At 36.4% G+C, this 20,605-nt stretch overlaps 1 protein-coding gene across 1 annotated transcript in view; it reads right to left on the minus strand.

The window, feature by feature from the left end:
- CHM (CHM Rab escort protein) overlaps nucleotides 1-20,605 on the minus strand; it is a 177,332-nt gene that overhangs the window by 19,168 nt on the left and 137,559 nt on the right. The window lies entirely within an intron of this gene.

A 20,605-nucleotide genomic window follows, 5' to 3' on the forward strand; every position in this document is an offset into this window, starting at 1 on the left:
CACTCTTTTATATAAATCGCAGCAATATCTTTTTGGATCCACCTCTTAGTGTAATGAAAATAAAAACAAAAATAAACAAATGGGACCTAATGAAACTTAAAAGATTTTGCACAGCAAAGGAAACCATAAACAAAATGAATTGACAACCCGCAGAATGGGAGAAAATATTTGCAAACAAAGCAACCAACAAGGGATTAACTCCAAAATATACAAACAGCTCATGCAGCTCAATAACAAAAACAACAACAAAAACTGATCAAAAAATGGGTGGAAGATCTAAATAGACATTTCTCCAAAGAAGACATACAGATGGCCAAGAAGCACATGAAAAGATGCTCAACATCGCTAATTATTAGACAAATGCAAATCAAAACTACAATGAGGTATCACCTCACACTAGTCAGAATGGCCATCATCAAAAAATCTACAAACAATAAATGCTGCAGTGGGTGTGGAGAAAAGGGAGCCCTTCTACACTGTTGGTGGGAATGCAAATTGGTACAGCCACTATGGAGAACAGTATGGAGGTTCCTTAAAAAACTAAAAATAGAGCTACCATATGATTCAGCAATCTCACTCCTGGGCATATACCCGAAGAAAACTGTTATTTGAAAGGATACATACACCCCAATGTTCATTGCAGCACTATTTACAGTAGCCAGGTCATGGAAGCAACCTAAATGTCCATCAACAGAGGAATGGATAAAGAAGATGTGGTATATATATAAAATTGAATAAGAGCAAAATAATGCCAGTTGCAACAACATGGATGGACCTAGAGATTGTCATACTGAGTGAAGTAAGTCAGACAGAGAAAGACAAATATCATATGATATCACTTATATGTGGAATCTAAAAAAAATGGTACAAATGAACTTATTTATAGAACTGAAATAGAGTCACAGATGTAGAAAACAATCTTATGGCTACTGGGGGGAAAGGGAAGGAGGGATAAACTGGGAGATTGGGATTGACATATACACACTACTATATATAAAATAGATAATTAGTAAGGACCTACTGTATAGCACAGGGAACTTTACTCAATACTCTGTAATGGCCTACATGGGAAAAGAATCTTAAAAAAGAGTGGATATATGTATATTTATAACTGATTCACTTTGCTGTACAGGAGAAAGTCACCCAACATTGTAAATCCACTATACTCCAAAAAAAAATTAGAGAAATGGAAATCAAAACTACAATGAGGTACCACCTCGCACCAGTCAGAATGACCATCATCAAAAAGTCTACAAATAATAAATGCTGGAGAGGGGGTGGAGAAAAGAGAACCCTCCTACTCTGTTGGGAATATAAATTGGTACAACCACTATGGAGAACAGTATGGAGGTTCCTTAAAAAACTAAAAATAGAACTACCATATGATCCAGCAATCCCACTGCTGGGCATATATCTGAAGAAAACTCTAATTTGAAAAGATACATGCACCCCAGTGTTCACAGCAGCACTATTTATAATAGCCAAGACATGGAAGCAACCTAAGTTTCCATCAACAGATGAATGGAAAAAGAAGATGTGGTATACATATACAATGGAATATTACTCAGTCATGAAAAAGAGAATGAAATAATGCCATTTGCAGCAACATGGATGGACTTGGAGATGATCATACTAAGTGAAGTAAGTCAGAAAGAGAAAGACAAATATCATATGATATCACTTATATGTGGAATCTAAAAAATGACACAAATGAATTTATTTACAAAACAGAAACAGACTCACAGACATGGAAAACAAACTTATAGTTACCAAAGGGGAAAGGTGGAGGAGGGATAAATTAGGAGCTTGGAATCAACAGATAAACACTACTAAATATAAAACAGATAAACAACAACGCCCTACTTTATAGCACAGGGAACTATATTCAATATTTTGTAATAACCTATAATGGAAAAAAATCTGAGAAAGAAGTTATATATATATATGTGTGTGTATATATATGTATATACATACACACACATATACATATATATAACTGCATCACTTTGCTGCACACCAGGAACTAACACAACATTGTAAACCAACTATACTTCAACTTAAAAAAAAAAGAAACTACAAAAGAAGTTTTAATTCATAGACCATAGCATAAGGGTAATAACTGAAAAACTTTGGTGAATGGAGTGCCAGTCACAATCAGCACCACTGAAACAAGAGCATCTGAAACTCAGAAGTCAGACATCACTCAACACAAACCAGAAATAACACACTTTCAGTTCTCTAAAACTGGGTTTGGAACACCCATTTCTCACACAAATGACTGCCTTCTTACAAGTTGTTGTTTCGAAACACACGGAAAGTGGGATTTCTACTCAGAATTTGCACAACAATAATAATGTACACATTTAAAAGTGACAAAAGTGAGAAGTCTAATGTGCAGTAGCAGGGTGACACAGTAGAGGATGGCTATGCAGGTCTGGTATTACTTTGGTCTTTGTATCAATTTGGCCAAGTCAGTTTATCTCTCTGGCCTCAGTGTTCTCATGATTAAATGGAAGGAGTGGAATTAGTTCCAACTACAAGACTTCTTCTAGTTCTAAAGTTTTATGAATCTAACTTCATACTCATCAGCCATGATTCTTTCAATGATGACAGATGTTAACCCAAAAACTGATGACATTACAAATGTGAATGTAAAACCTAAATGAATGCTTGCTGAAAAAAATAGGAACTCTATTTCTCAAGCTTCTGAGACTATCACACACAGCAGTCATACAAGTAAGCAAAATGGTTCCAAATGAATTTAAAGAAACTTTACGTACGGGCTAGTCAACAAGTGCATTTTGTTGGGCAACCTAACTAGGACTAAATAATTTACGTACATAGGGATCGATGTGGCTCATAACTTGTCTTTCATATAGGCATAAAGGCCAAATGTCATTTATGTAATATAGTCCAAGTAAGAATATGACTGTGTCAGTAAGATAGAAAAGGTCAGAAACACATTTTCTTTATGATACCAAGTGAGGAACTGAGTTTGATGACATATGGCACACAGTTTGGTTTCTGAATCCAACCATGAAAAACTCCAGAGTAACTCCAGAGTCAGTTTGCACTTTCTCAATAGAATTTAATGGAAAAAACAAAACAAAACAAAACACAAACCCTTGAATGTCAACTTAAGATCACTAGGAAATATCAGTTTATTTGCAAGATCAAATCCGTGCTTCATGACAATACTAATAAAAGAGAAAAGAAAAAAGGCACCAATGATTGTGTTAAATCATTATCTAAACTCATTTTTATGAAAGGTATATAACATTTTCTTTAAAGAATCATAAAAGCAGAAAAGATTATATAAACCAGTACCTACATAAAATTCTTGATTATCCATTTATATATATACTTATGTGTATATATATACATATGTGTATATATTCACGCTATGTATTCATAAATATATATTCACACTATGTATTCATAAATATATAATCATATCACAGATAAATAACATCCTGTAACATCAAATCCCAGAATAAAGCAGCTGTTACTGACGGATCATGTACACAAAAATAGAGCTTTCAAGCTGCTTAGAATATGAAAAAGTACTGTAAAAGAATGAAACTGAATGTCAAATGGAAGGGCTACAGAGATGATGTTTTGCTCATTTACAAATTATTTTAGAAGAAGAAAATAAATTCCATATTAGATTCAGTTAGGATATAAAAAAGGATGAGTTGAAAATAAAGATGTAAGGTATGTTTTGAAAGATGCACTATGTGTGTGAAAAATATAACTTGTTCACCTTTGGAAAACATAATAAATAAATTTCAAATATTTAAAAATCTTAAAACTTGAATCAAATTACCTGAAGGGAGGGGAAGTTAAATTGATTTACAGATTAAAAAAATGTAACATTACTACTTTAAAAAGATAAAATAACTAGGCTAACCTAGGGTTGCTTAGAAAACCCCTACATTAATGAATAACAATGATTTGCTATTAGTGTATCAAATACACTTAACCAATATTGACCTCTGTTTATATTGCAATTACAGTAAGACCTCATTTATTCAGAAGCATTTCATCCACAATCAAGAATCAGGAAGTGTGCCCAACCCCCCCGAAGAAAGGCTTCAGCACCCAAGGCAGATGTTACAATACCCATAGACTAACACAACCACTTTCTCAGGACTTGGTTAATATTACATCAATTTCAACAAGCTTGGCTATCTTGTTTTCTGGCCCTCTGCAGATTCCAAGTAGCAAATAAGGGGGAAGAGCAGTGTGTGGAAAGAGCAGCCAGAAAGAACATCCTGACAGTTGCATGAAAACAGCTGGAGGAAGACATATAAAATGTAGATGCAAGAAATGATAGAAGCATGACAGTCTAGGGTCATTTAGCATAGGAACAAATAGACCTAAACACCTCAATAGGCCTCAAGGGCATCGCTGGATTACAATGAAATATAATAAATAATGTTCACAATATCCCTAAATTATAAGAAAAAGGTTAACTATATATAAAATAGGTAACTAGTAAGGACCTACTGTATAGCACAGGGAACTCTACTCAATACTCTGTAATGGCCTATATGGGAACAGAATCTAAAAAAGAATGGATATATGTATATGTATAAGTGATTCACTTTGCTGTGCACCTGAAACTAACACAACATTGTAAATCAACTATACTCCAATAAAAATTAAATTAAAAAAAGTTAGGGACCAGAAAACAAAACAAACAAACAAACAAAAAAAGGTTAAATTATGTTTCATATATTCAGTATACTATGGCAAAGGAAATGTGTGAAACATGCTAGGAAGGTAATTATTAAAAAACTTCAATCCTAATAAATTTCAATCCTGAAAGGATACATTTCGGCTATCTGAAGAATGCATTTGAGGAGACTACAGCACCCTAGGGGGTGCTAAAAAAATGATGCATTACTGACCAGTATTTACAAGCTAATTGATATTTCTAACTGGCTCTCAAACTTCTCCTATCTAACCTCAATTCCATTGTAATGAAAACTCATTTAACAAGTCACCTAAAATATTTTCATTTTGAACAAACGGTATTTCCAGTTTCCTTAGAAGGCATCTCTGCCAGGCATTTCTGGTCTGTACGCAGATCAGAAGTCTGCTTTTGGAGCAGGAAATTATTCTGAAATAAATGCGGATAATCACTGGCTCAGTTCACCAACACATGTGTCCAAGAGTATTCATCCATGTTTTTGGAACACACCTCTATGGTTCCTACGATCTCTCTAACTCTGGTGATCAATTTTTAAGTAAAAACTAATATGTACTGAGCACTTATAAGTGCCATACACTGTTCACATGAATTTGATCCTGGTAACAATCCTGAGGTAGGTACTATCATCATCCCTATTTTATAGATAAGGAAGCTGAGGCACAGAGAGATTAAGTAATTTGCCTAAGGTCAATCCAACTAGTATGTAAAAGAGCTGGGATTTGAACCCAGACTGTTCTCAACTACCATACAATACTGTATCGTTAGAATGCATCTTTCTTGTTAACTGAACTATACACTATCTCCATAGTACCTGAAGGTAAACTTCGATTGTACACTTACGGTTTTACAAATTCTAAATCAAGCCAAATATAAGCCATGAAAATTTCTTAAATTAAGAAGACTAAAAGGTGAAAGTGAATTTAAGGCATTTTAATGTCTTAAGTACATTCTTGGCCACATACTTAAAGACTACGGTGCAGTGCAGTATTGACATAGCATTAGATGAAGAATTAAAAAGTCTAAAATATGTGATTTGTAAAAAGAAAAATTAAAATTGTTTACAAATTGAAAATATTGAGAGAATTATATGTTCTAGCTTATTATACAATGTCTAAAACATTAATATAAGATTGTCTTCGACAAAGACTACAAAATGAATTTTATGTCTGCTTCACTGAATGCAACACAGCAATTGAAAAATATTTAATATAAAGTACCAGAGTATTGGTCAACCCTGAATTATACTGTAAAAGGTCACAAATTTCTACCCTGTTCTCAATGGGAAGAAAGTAAAAGCTGGTGCTGATTCAAGAATGAGCAAGTTTGAGCAGTAGATACTCAACAGAGGTAAAGATAAACTGAGTACCAGAATTAGTCAATGAGTACTTAGTATGTGCTCAGAAAGAATAACATAAAACCTTCATTAACTAAGAGCAGAGTACCTGTGACAAATTTAAATTCCTTTGTTTTCTCATATTTATTTAAGTGGAGAAAAACACCTTTGAAATCAATAACATCATTAAAAAGGAAAATAAATCATTAGATATAGATTGCTATGGCTAATGAAGAATGGACTATACTAGAGTTAGGCTTCAATAAAACCCAAACCCAGTATTTAAAGTAAAAAAAGACTTAAGGACCTACTGTATAGCACAGGGAGCTATATTCAATATCTTGTAATAACCTATAATAGAAAAGAATCTGAAAAAGAATATATATATAGCTGAATCACTTTGCTGAACATCTGAAACACTGTAAATCAACTATACTTCAATTAAAAAAGACAAACTTCTACTAAACAATTCCTATTTTTTGTCTAGAAGCCATAATTTTGTCGTATGTCTTACAAACAAGCTAATTTGCTCATGAATAATGTATCTTTAAAATGCATTTCACTGTTAAACAACTGAACTATAAATCGCCAAACTTCACATCATTTTTTTCTACACATTTCATTTTATTAACTTTGAGGAATGAATTCAAGTCTCAAGCCTCAATGGTATATATTTTGATTATGTTTGATTTACTCAGGTACAACTGCATTAGTTACAGTGGTTGCCAACATTTGTCTTCAAGTGATTCTTCCAAGAGGAAGAATGATGAGTTTAGATTATGATTTCAACATTACAGCCTCAATTTTTAGAACAAGTGAAGGCTTTTGGTTCCACTCAGCTGGCAATACTGATTATTATGTGCCTATCATTTATAAAATGGGACCAAAGTCTAGATGTATTTGTCTACTTAAGTAACAGTTTTAAGGGAAAATAAGCCACAGTAAAACCCACTTAATGACTAAAAAATATCAAATTTACACAACATTTAGAATTTATTCTAATACTATAATATTTTATTTTTTGATTTCTACAAAATGATGAGCACATGGATGATCATTAACAGCTCAACATTGTAATTAGTATAAATATGAGAAAACCACAACATAGCTAACCTAGATATATAAAAACAAGAACATTCAGACAGAATAGTAAAAAGTCTTCTCTCAAGAATCCTAATTGTGATAAATTCTTCTGAAGATACTTTTTTTTCCAAGTATGAGTAATGTCAAATTCTATAGTACTCCTCCCTCAAAAGGTGGGTTCTTACACCATAAATATTCAGCACTTTCACTTCTTGGTGCTTGACCTGGGAAATAATGAAAATTTTCTATGAAGAAACAATTATATAAATTTTAAAAACCTGTTCTATTGGGTTCAGGATATGCTTTATTCAAAAGGTTCAGGAAAAAAGACAAAACTCTTAAAAGAGATTTAGAAGTAAAAGTAGAGAGAAGAGAATGACTATGTAACACTGTAAGCTAGAAATTTGTCTATAATCAGGGAGCTTCAAAAGGAAAATAAAATGAGCTGGGAACAGGTTTGGATACATAAAATAAACACATGGCATAGTCTTTTTTTTTTCTTTTTCCTGACTTAAAACAAAAAAAAAAAATCAAGAGAAAAGGAAAGCGTGGTTTAAAGTCTTCTGTTATATTATCAGAGTAGTTCTGTTTCAGAAGAGAAAGTAATTACCAAGAGCAGAACAACTTGTGACTAGTTGTGACATGAATGACTCAATTAGGGCAGCAATCAGAAAATACACTTTTAAAGACTTTAACGTCCAAGTTACAAATTGCTCCTGAAAGTCTGTGAACAGGCCCAAAACATAAGAAAAGGAGGAGGAAAAAAAAGAAGCCAAACTTTAATTAAGTAATAAAAGTGAGTGAATGGTGATGTCAGTTTCTATCTCAGTGTATTTCTTAATCTCCTTAATATACCATATAAAGTATTAACTCTATTAAAACTATTAACTAGGACTTTTTAAATACATGCATGTCACTATAGGAAGAAAGCATACAAGATTTAAAAATGAACATGAACTTCTTTTTTTCTCTGGAACAAGGCAACCTATAAATAATAAATTCGAATTTACCTCTTTCAGTCAACCTTCCTGGAATAAGCTGCCTTACTATTGAGACTGAAAAACCAAAACCAGTCCATTTGTCTATACTGCTGGCTTTATATTTATAAATTGATTAAGCTATAGCAAAGGTCTGTAAGATAATTTAATCACAGAAAAAAGAAGTGAGAAAGTTGGAGACAGCTTTAAAAGAAAAAGGATCTTAGCTATTTTGCTTAAAATACTGTCACATACATTATTAAAAACGTATACAGGACAGGTGGCTTTTTGCACACACATGCAAAATCTGACCATTGAGGGTGTTCGATTTGTATGGGATCTTTCTAAATTCTTTAGACTAACTCCCATCCCCAACTTCTAATGAAGAAACCAAGACACAAGAAAATAAGAAATTTGTTCAAGGGTAAATAACTAATTGGAAGTAGTAATTCTGTAGACTCTTGGGCCAATATTCTCTCCACTATACCAGTATGCTCCTTAAATTTCCTATAAAGTCAAGCTGGAAATTGATTCCCACAACATTAGGTACATGAACTAGAAAACAAATAATTAAAATAATTTTTCAATTTCATGACATATTAAGACAGAGTGCTTTAAAATCCTTTGTTTTTCATTTGCTAGTGGGTAAAACATTTCTAAGAAACTTTAGATTTTTAGCTTTAAAGTTAGAAAATGTCACTTTAGAAACAAGACTTTGCAGGTAGTTTTTTTGTTTTTGTTTTTTTTTACTCAAAGTACTAAGCATAATGTACATATTGGGTTGACCAAAAGGTTCATTTGGTTTTTTCCATAAGATGGCTCTAGTAGCACTTAGTTGTCTTTAACTTCATTCAAAACAGTTTTCTTAGATTGTATGTGAGAGCTGTCATATCAGTGTGCATTTGCGAAAGACTTATCAAAATTGGTGAATTTTTGTGTAGCAATTTTAATATTGAACATGGAAGAAAAAAAGCAATTTTCAGCATATTATGCTTTATTATTTCAAGAAAGGTAAAAATGCAACTGAAACGCACAAAAAGATTTGTGCAGTGTATGGAGAAGGTGCTGTGACTGATCTGAACATGTCAAAAGTGGTTTGCGAAGTTTTGTGCTGGAGATTTCTCGCTGGAAGATGCTCCACGGTCAGGTAGACCAGTTGAAGTTGATAGTGATCAAATCGAGACATTAATTGAGAACAATAAACGTTATACCATGTGGGAGATAGCCGACATACTCAAAATATCCACATCAAGTGTTGAAAATCATTTGCATCAGCTTGGTTATGTTAATCGCTTTGATGTTTGGGTTCCACAAGTTAAGGGAAAAAAACCTTCTTGACCGTATTTCCGCATGCGATTCTCTACTGAAACGTTCCGTTTTTAAAACAAATTGTGACAGGCGATGAAAAGTGGATACTGTACTATAATGTGGAAGGAAAGAGATTGTGGGGCAAGCTAAATGAACCACCACCAACCACACCAAAGGCCGGTCTTCATCCAAAGAAGGTGATGCTGTGTATATGGTGGGATTGGAAGGGAGTCCTCTATTCTGAGCTCCTTCCAGAAAACCAAACGATTAATTCCAACAAGTACTGCTCCCCATTAGACCAACTGAAAGCAGCACTCGACAAAAAGCATCTGGAAATAGTAAACAGAAAATGCATAATCTTCCATCAGGATACCGCAAGACCACATGTTTTTCTGATGACCAGGCAAAAACTGTTACAGCTTGGCTGGGAAGTTCTGATTCATCCGCCGTATTCACCAGGCGTTGCACCTTCGGATTCCATTTATTTCGGTCTTCACAAAACTCTCTTAATGGAAAAAGTGTCAATTCCCCGGAAGACTGTAAAAGGCACCTGGAACAGTTCTTTGCTCAAAAAGATAAAAAGTTTTGGGAAGATGGAATTATGAAGTTGCCTGAAAAATGGCAGAAGGTAGTGGAACAAAAGGGTGAATACATTGTTCAATAAAGCTCTTGGTGAAAATGAAAAATGTGTCTTATTTTTACTTAAAAACCGAAGGTACTTTTTGGCCAACCCAATACTTAAGTTCTAGGAATAGAAATGGCAAGCCATGGTTCTGTTCCTCATATTGGATAAGAAATGTAAAGCTAATTATGCTACAACTACTCTGAGAAACAGTATAGCATGGTGGTTAAAAGTGTAAGCCCTAGAGTCAGACTGTCCGGGTTCAAATTCTGCTTCTCCCTCTTACTAAATCTGTGACCTTGGGTGAATCATTTACCTATTCTGTGTCTCAGTTTCCTTATCTGAATAATAGAAAAGACAATGGCACCTATCTCAGATTTGTTGTGAGGGATAAATTAAGTTAATCCATGTGAAGTACTTAGAACAGCGCCTGCATATATTAAGTACTTGATAAATGTTAATTATCATTATTATTAAATTGTAATAAATGTTAACTTAGAAAGAAGTTTGAGTTCTACCTAAATAGAGGAGCAAAAGCCTAAGTACATGAATGAGGCAGGGGAAGGTGATAATATTTGAACTAAGATTTGAAGGATGAACAGGCATTTAACTGGTCCGCAAGGCCAACCCTTACGAAGCTTATGACAGTCTCTGTGTGAAATGCAGGGGTGAGTAGACAAAAGTTTTCCTCACCACAAATTGTTTAATAGATACTGTCAAAGAATACACTTCATCCAAAGGCGGGGATCTCCTATATTTGGAAAGTGCAGAGATGTCCTACCACCATTTCTTACCACATAACATTGAACTCTGGAGAATTTAATAATATGAGGGAAGTTCCTTGACCTCTATAGTGATTCCATGAATAAATATAACTCTATTATATGAGAAAGCTACTAAGACAAATACATACATGTGAAATGCATTTTAGTGTTTCCCCCAAAGAATATATTGGAAATTTAACAATGTCAAAATTCCAAGGAAATGTCCCGGCGATGTTTAAAATAACTAAGATATTGCTTTTTTTAAAAAATGTGAAGGTCACAGTACCACTTCATGCTACATATGACTACAGAACACAAAGATACATGCTTTGTCCTTCTCAATCATTAGAAAGACTTTCCTGAATGAGCTGACCTGAAGAAGAGGTTTGGGGATGGGAAAGTATACACACACATAAATAAATGAATTAAGCAGGAACAGAATCCAAATGACAAAGAAGGAAGGAGCCACATGGGAAAGGGCTAACTTAAGATGGGTCACTGATTAGTATGTTGTGAGGCAATTTGGAAAAGTGGTTTAAAATTTCAGGAAATTATGTATCAAAGTAGGAAGGTTTGGTAGTAATGAAGCATAAAGAAAAATGCTCAAATTTAATGACCACTTGAAACATTTTTATATTGTAGCAGCCTGGAAATAAACACCCCAAACTGTGGATTCAACTGTACATAATCAAAATTATAACAAACATCTGGTATAGTATGTCAAATTTTGGTTACACTATTATACATGTCTGTAATATGATCCTTTATCTTTGTGGTATAACCAGTTAAATCTGTTTTTAATTCATACTGTAGAGAAATCAGAAAATCAAGGTAAACAAATAAAAAAAAAACAACTAAAAGTTAGTTACTTGTCTTCCCACCATTTAGGGATAACCACTGTTATGACTATTTTGGCATATACTCTTTGGAATTTGTTTCCTATACAGTGATGTACCTATAAATACACATATGTGTCTGCATATGTATATATAAACCCACAAATAGGTTCATCCCTCACAATACAAAATTAGTTCAAAAAATTTACTCATGACAGAAAATTTATATAAGCAAACTTTATGTTATCATTATAGTTAACATGAAACCACAAAGTTTCTTATATACCATTTTTAAGGCTAGGATCATGTTCCATATTTTTCTTGAAGAATTCTTAGATCATTTTAGACCACAGTGGCTTCTCCTGCATTTAACACTCATTGCTTGTATCCTTAGTTTATGCTACCTTGCTTTGCTTACTGTGTTTTTGTTTTCATTTTTAGTTTATTTGTTGTTGCTTTTCTCTTCCCCAGTAAATTTAAAGCTTCCAGAGATTATGGATTATTTATCACTTTCCACCTTACTCCCAAGACCTAGGGTAATGCCCTCTACTTAACCTATGTTTTAAAAAACGCTTAGTGAACCAATAAACATACTTGTAACACCTAAGACCAAGGGTTGATACCCTTAACGTTTATTTTTTTATGGTGAAATAATCAGGTTTATGTTTTATGTTTTATTTAGTTTTTTACTTAATTTTTTTATTGGAGTATAGTTGATTTACAATGTTGTGCTAGTTTCTGCTGTACAGCCAAGTGAGTCAGTTATACATACACATATATCCACTCTTTTTTAGATTCTATTCCCATATAGGTCATTACAGAGTATTGAATAGAGTTCCCTGTGCTATGCAGTAGGTTCTTATTAGTTATCTATTTTATATATAGTAGTGTGTATATGTCAATCCCAATCTCCCAATTTATCTCTTCCCCCCTCCTTTCCCCTTGGTAACCACAAGTTTGTTTTCTACATCTGTGACTCAACTTCTGTTTTGTAAATAGGCTCATTTGTACCATTTTTTTTTAGATTCCACATATAAGCGATATCATGTGACATCTGTCTTTCTCTGACTTACTTCGCTCAGTATGACAATCTCTAGGTCCATCCATGTCACTGCGAATAGCATTATTTCATTTTTTTTATGGCTGAGTAATATCCCATTGTATATATGTACCACATCTTCTTTATCTATTCCTCTGTTGATGGACATTTAGGTTGCTTCCATGTCCTGGCTATTGTAAATAGTGCTGCAATAAACATTGAGGTGCATGTATCCTTTTGAATTATGGGTTTCTCCGGGCATATGGCCAGGAGTTGGATTGCTGGATCATATGGTAGCTCTATTTTTAGTTTTTTAAGGAACCTCCATACTGTTCTCCATAGTGGCTGTACCACTTTCTATTCCCACCAACAGTGTAGGAAGGTTCCTTTTTCTCCACACCCTCTGCAGCATTTATTGTTTGTAGATTTTTTGATGATGGCCATTCTAACCAGTGTGAGGTGATACCTCATTGTAGTGTTGATTTGCATTTCTCTAATAATTAGTGATGTTGAGCAGCTTTTCATGAATGTTTATTTTTAATTATTATTTTACCCTTAATGTTTATATTGTGCTTATAAGTTGATAAGAAAAGAATAATCAATAGACAAATGAAATGAATAAGGGATTCATAGAAAAAGTATAAATACCCAATAAACACTAAGAAAGGATGGTCAACTTCATGAATTATTAAATACACATTTAAACAAAATATTTTCTACTTTCAAACTGGCAATGGAGATTTGATAAGATAATACCCAGTGCTCTTGTTTGTTTAGAGAAACAGACATGTTTGCTTATAAACTACCATTGGATATGTAAGTTGATACAACTTTGGGAGAGGGGCAATTTGACATTATATATCAAAAGCCCTAAAAACTCCAGAAACTTTGGGACTTCCATTTCCAGAAAGATGGAGTAAAGGTACTCTTCTCTATTGCTCTTGCTAACTGCAGCTAAAAATCTTGGACATAATATATAAAACAAACATAAGAAAACCCTGAAGTACAGAGAAGAAAAGCAGACCAGCTAGGGACCTTGGGACCAAAGGGGGCCAACAAAATGGCAGAGTTCCCTGGGTTTTCTTTTGTTTTTTAAAATTAATTAATGAATTAATTAACTTTTGGCTGCGTTGGGTCTTCATTGCTGTGTGTGGGCTTTCCCTAGTTGCGGCGAGCAGGGGTTACTCTTCGGTGTGGTGTGTGGGCTTCTCATTGTGGTGGCTTCTCTTGTTGTGGAGCACAGACTCTAGGCGCGCGAGCTTCAGTAGTTGTGGCGTGCAGGCTTAGTAGTTATGGCTCGCGGGCTATAGAGGGCAGGCTCAGTAGTTGTGGCTCATGGGCTTAGTTGCTCCACAGCATGTGGGATCTTACTGAACCAGGGCTTGAACCTGTGTCCCCTGCATTAGCAGTCGGATTCTTATACACTGTGCCACTGGGGAAGTCCCTCCCTGGGTTCTCTTTTTGCCTCATATATCTCAGACTGGTTACCAGAGAAACTGGCAAGCAAGAAACATCAATGGACTCAGACAAACAAAGCCCCAACAAAAGTCTACTCTCATTAGTCAGAAGACCAGGAAAGGGGCAACCTAGCAAGATAGAAAACTTTTAGACAATAGTTGTTCTACCCCAGTCAAAGACCATAGAAAAAAACCAAGGCCCCACCTCTACACTCACCATTAAAGGTTGAATGGGGAGTGTAGACTTCCACTCTTCACCAGGCTGTAATGAGGTGCCTCAACCTCCCTGGTAGGGTGGTGTCAAAGAAGGCCAAGTATGGAGCCAGGACTTTCATCCCCACAAGGAGAAACAGTCCCCATCCTCTACCATGTCAGCAGAGACCATGATGGGATCCTAGATTTTCACCCCTACCCAGCAGTAATGAGGACCGCTCCCCAGCCCCACTGTGGTGGTATCATAGGAGGCCAAATGGAGAGTGAAGTCTCTCACCATTGCCTGAGTAATGAGGCCACACCTTCTCCCCACGGTGTCATTGAGGCCATGTGGGGAGCAGTGTCGAGACACTGCTGCTCCTCCTAGCCAGGTTGGACTGAGTGGAGGCCTAGTGGAGAGCTGGCACTACAATCACTCAGCAGTAATAAGGAAGTTCTCCAACCTCTGGGTGCCAGGAGAGGCCAAGTGGGGAACCAGGACTTCCATGTCCACCTGGCAGTAACAAGGGAGCACTCCCTTTCCCCACCAGAGCAGTGTCAGAGGAAGCCTAAGAATAAGATCTAAGTCCCATTATATAACAAAAATGCCTGGGTATCAATCCAAAATTACTCATTATACCAAGAACCAGGAAAACCTCAACTTGAATAAGAAAAGACAATCAGCAGATGCCAACATGACACAGCTGCTGTACTTGTCTGAATATTTAATGTAGCAATCATAAAAGTGCATCAGGGACTTCCCTGGTGGCGCAGTGGTTAAGAATACGCCTGCCAATGCAGGGGACAAGGGTTTGATCCCTGGTCTGGGAAGATCCCACATGCCGCAGAGCAACTAAGTCCGTGCACCACAACTACTGAGCCTGTGCTCTAGAGTCCATGAGCCACAACTAACTGAGCCCATGCGCCACAACTACTGAGCCCACACACCGCAACTACTGAAGCCCGCGTGCCTAGAGCCCGTGCTCTGCAACAAGAGAAGCCACCGCAATGAGAAGCCTGCGCACTACAACGAAGAGTAGCCCCTGCTCACCGCAACTAGAGAAAGCTCGTGTGCAGCATTGAAGACCCAACTCAGCCAAAAAAAAAAAAAAAAAAAAAAGCATCAATGACCAATTACAAACATACATGCTGGAAACAAATGAAACAAACTGTCTCAGCAAAGAAAGATAAATTGTTCATTTCTGTTTACAAAGCACAATATACATAATCATTATAATTTATAGATAGCTTAAGAAAAAAAAGGGTTCCTTAAATCCAGAAAAAAAGAACATTAAAACATTAACAGTACTCTAAAAAATAAAAAGTCACAACCATCCCTCATCAGTTCGTTCCATCTTAGTAATGAATTCTTGTTCTAATCAATCATGGGTTAGTCGTCTCCTGATACCTGCTTCTTCACTAGAGTTCTGAAAATCCTGATGCATTCCACAAGTAACAAGTAGAAGATTTAAAGAAGAACCAAATGGAAAATTTTAAACCAAAAATGTAATAATTAAAATTTTAAAACATAATGGATGGGTCCAAGAGCAGAATGGAATGCACAGATGAAAGAATCAGTGAACTTAAAAGTAGAACTGTAGAAACATGACACAATATGAACAAAAGAGAGAAAATAGACTATATGAACATGAACAGAAATACATGTAGTTTGGGCTCTTCTTGCTCTTTGTACTATCTTTGTACTCTCTGTATCAATACTATCTTAGTTTTGTTACACTTTGGCTATACTCCTTCATATAATCCACTGTGTCTAGCAGGGTACACTGCTGTCAATAGGTGTAATAAATATCTTTGAATAAAAAAAATGAACAGAGCCTCAGAGACATGTGGAACTATAGTGAAAGATCTAATAGACATGTTTCCTCCCAGAAGAAGGAGGAGAAAGAGGGTTGGCTGAAAAGTACTCAAAGAAATAAAGGATGAAAATTTCCCAAATTTGACAAAATATATAAGCCTGCAGATTCAAGAAACTGCACAAATTCAAAATTTAATTCCAAAATTAATTAATTTTGGAATTAATTTAATTCCAAAATTAAAGACTAAGAAAAAATCTTGAAAGCAGCCTTCAGAGAAAAACAAACAAACAAACACTAGCTGTAGGGGAAAAACAAACAACAGCAGATTTCTCATGAGAAACCATGAAGGCCAGAAGAAAGTATACCTTACCATGGAATACTACTCTGCAATAAACAGGAATGAACTATTGATACATGCAACAAGTTGGTTGATCCTTAACGAAATTACACCGAGTGAAAAAAGTCAATCTCAAAAGATTACATACTGTATGATTCCTTTTATATGACATTCTCAAAATGGCAAAATTATTGAGACGGAAAAAGGATTAGTGGTTGCCAGGGATTAGGTAACAGGTGTGGGGAAGGAGGGATTTGGTTGTGGCTATAAAAGGGCAACAACAGGGATCCTTGTGGTAATGTCATAAGAATCTACACATGTGATAAAACTGCATACACACATTGTACCAGTGTCACATTCCTGGTTATGATATCACACTATATTGGAAGAAACTGGATGAAGGATACATGGGACTTTTCTGTACTATCTTTGCAAATTCCTATAAATCTATAATTATTCCAAAATTTTAAAAAAATCCATACACTTTGACCCAATAATTCCACTAAAAAAAAATCTTACAAAAAATAATGGATGCTCACAAATATTTACTTATAAAGATGGCTGTTTGTTACAGCACTATCAAGTAAAAATTTTCAAAACAATCCAACATCATGGGATTAAGTAAAAATGGCATATCCACAATCATTGAAAATTACATCATAGACATGCAAAAAGATTTTTGTTGCATTATTAAGTCCTTTTAAAAAGCAGATTATAAAACAGTGTATAAATTAGTATTGCATTTTTATGAAAATATACATGCATACACAAACAAAAAAAGACAAACATAATCAAGTATTTATCATTTCTAGGTAGAAAGATTATAGTAATTTTACTTTTCTTTTTTTACATCTTCCAAATTGTCAACAGTGAATGTGCATTATTAGACTGGGAATACGAAATATTTCACATAGAAAAATAATCAATAAAATAAATTTACAAAAATATTCACAAACATAAAATAAATGCAATTTAGAAAACTAAAAATGTGCAGTTTTATTTTATACTTAAGATGCTAACACAGATAAAAAGACACACACAAAAACTGGCTAAAGTAATAGGGGAAAAATAATACGGATAGCTGCCATGGTAAAGACTTACCTGTATCACTATAAAAGGAAAAAAACCTTCTCTGAGCTACTTTTTCAAATGGAAATTTAGGATTACAGCAATATTGGATAAGTTTTCTTCCCTCTCCCTGCTGGCATCAAGCTCTCACTTCTCTTTGACCACATTTTTGTCATTGTTTTTAAGTAATAGCACTACACTTGTAAACATAGTCAAGTGTTCCTTGACTAGGCCAAACCAGATTAGTCTTCTGCTTCTCATAATTCATGTAACAGTTTCAGTAAAACTTAATATAAGTTTATAGAATTTAAAAACATCCTAGCTAATGATACTGTTATGTTTTCCTCCTATGACTCTCTAGTGTCTAATTTGTTGGTACCTCTCTTGTGGTATTTTAATAGTCTGCCTCTTACCGCTACTTCTGTGTTTGTCTTATCTGTCCCACTAGATTGTGAGTCCTCGAAGTTCAGGGCCTATGTTGTATTCATCTTTATCTATCCTGATATGCCTACCAGAGCACACAGTTAATATTGCCTTGTTCCATTAGATGTGCAGTAAGATTATGAATACTTCAAATCAGGAAAGTCAGCCTCTGTTCCTTTATAAACCCCACAAGTACAGTTTAGGTCTAGGCATAGTGATGGCTAATGTATACATGCTGATTTCAACTTACTGAAACATCTTTAAGAAATATGTTGTAGGAGGCATGATACATGAGAGTGGTGAGACAGAAATTTTGATACACACAAATAAAAGAACAGATAGATTAATTAGTCCCTAACTTTAGTCTCATGAAAAAGAAATACATTGAAGATTTATACATGGTAGAAATTCAGTAACTAGATTAAGAATTCGAAGGAAAAGTAAAGAGGAAAACTAGTAGTTTAGTTTAAGTTTAAGAAAATAAATTTTGTGAAAGTAAGTTTCCAATAAACTTAAAAAAATTAAAGAAAGAATCCTTGCAAAGGATCTTGGAACTAGACCTCTGTGAACTGGCTCTTTCAGTTTGTCCACTTAAAAGGAATAATAGGAGGACCTACAAGATGGCGGAGGAGTAAGACGTGGAGATCACCTTCCTCCTCACAAATACATCAAAAATACATCTACATGTGGAACAACTCATACAGAACACCTACTGAACACTGGCAGAAGACCTCAGATCTCCCAAAAGGCAAGAAACTCCCCACGTACCTGGGTAGGGCAAAAGAAAAAAGAAAAAACAGACACAAAAGAATAGGGATGGGACCTGCACCTCTGGGAGGGAGCTGTGAAGCAGGAAAACTTTCCACACACTAGGGAGCCCCTTTGCGGGTGGAGACTGTGGGTGGGCTGGGGGAAAGCTTCGGAGCCATGGAGAGTCCAGCAACAGTGGTGCAGAGGGCAAAGCGGAGAGATTCCCGCATGGAAGATCAGTGCCAACCAGCACTCACCAGCCTGAGAGGCTTGTCTGCTCACCCGCTGCGGCCGGTGGCGGGTGGGAGCTGAGGCTCAGCCTCAGGGAGAGGACTGGGGTTAGCTGCATGAACACAGCCTAAAGGGGGCTAGTGCACCACAGCTAGCCGGGAGGGAGTCTGGGAGAAACTCTGGACCTGCCTAAGAGGCAACAGACCATTGTTTCGGGGAGCGCGAGGAGAGGGGATTCCTTCCCTGTCTGCCTACAGAAGGCAGAGCACCACTTAAACGAGCTCCAGAGACGGGCGTGAGCTGCGGCTATCAGCTCGGACACCAGAGGCGGGCATGAAATGCTAACGCTGCTGCTGCAGCCACCAAGAATCCTGTGTGCAAGCACAGGTCACTATCCACACACCGCCACACCACCCCGTGAGCCTGTGCAGCCCACCACAGCCAGGGTCCCATGATCCAGGGACAATTTCCCCAGGAGAACACACGCCTCAGGCTGTTGCAATGTCACTCTGGCCTCTGCTGCTGAAGGCTCGCCCCGCATTCCAATTATAACTACCGTACCCCTCCCTCCCTCCGGCCTGAGTGAGCCAGAGGCCCCTAATCAGCCGATGCTTTAACTCCGTCCTGTCTGGGTGGGAACAGAAGCCTGAGGGCAACCTACACGCAGAGGAGAGGCTAACTCCAAAGCTGAACCCCAGGAGTTGTGCAAACAAAGAAGAGAAAGGGAAATTTCTCCTTGCAGCCTCAGGAGCAGCAGATTAAATCCCCACAATCAACTTGACGTACCCGCATCTGTGGAATACCTGAATAGACAAGGAATCAACCCAAAATTGAGGTGGTGGACTTTGGGAGCAACTGTAGACTTGGGGTTTGCTGTCTGTGACTGACTTGTTTCTGAATTTTATGTTTATCTTAGTATAGTTTTTAGCACTTGTTATCATTGGTGGATTTGTTTATTGGTTTTGTTGCTCTCTCATTTTTTTTAAGTACATCTTAATTTTTATTACTTTATTTGTTTTTATTTTATTATTTTTTTTTTCCAATTTTTTTTTCTTTCTCTTTTTGCCCCTTTTCTTCTGAGCTGTGTGGCTGACAGGGTCTTGGTGCTCCACCCAGGCGTCAGGGCTGTGCCTCTGAGGTGGGAGAGCCGAATTTAGGACACTGGACCACCAGAGACCTCCCGGCTCCATGTAATATTAATTGGCGAGAGCTATCCCAGAGATCTCCGTCTAAAAGCTAAGACCCAGCTCCACCCAATGGCCAGCAAGCTCCAGTGCTGGACACCTCATGCCAAACAACTGGCAAGACAGGAACACAACCCCACCCATGAACAGAGAGGGTGCCTAAAAGCATAATAAGTTCACAGACACCCCAAAACACACTGCCGGACGCAGTCCTCCCCCCAAAAAAGACAAGATCCAGCCTCATCCACCAGAACACAGGCACCTGTCCCCTCCACTAGGAAGCCTACAAAACCCACTGAACCAACCTTACCCACTGGGAGCAGACACCAAAAACAACGGGAACTACAAACCTGCAGACTACAAAAAAGAGACCCCAAACACAGTAAGTTAAGCAAAATGAGAAGACAGAGAAATACACAGCAGATGAAGGAGCAACGTAAAAACCCACCAGACCAAACAAATGAAGA

This window comes from Balaenoptera ricei, chromosome X, assembly GCF_028023285.1.
Source record: "Balaenoptera ricei isolate mBalRic1 chromosome X, mBalRic1.hap2, whole genome shotgun sequence".
Classification (NCBI taxonomy): Eukaryota; Metazoa; Chordata; class Mammalia; order Artiodactyla; family Balaenopteridae; genus Balaenoptera; species Balaenoptera ricei.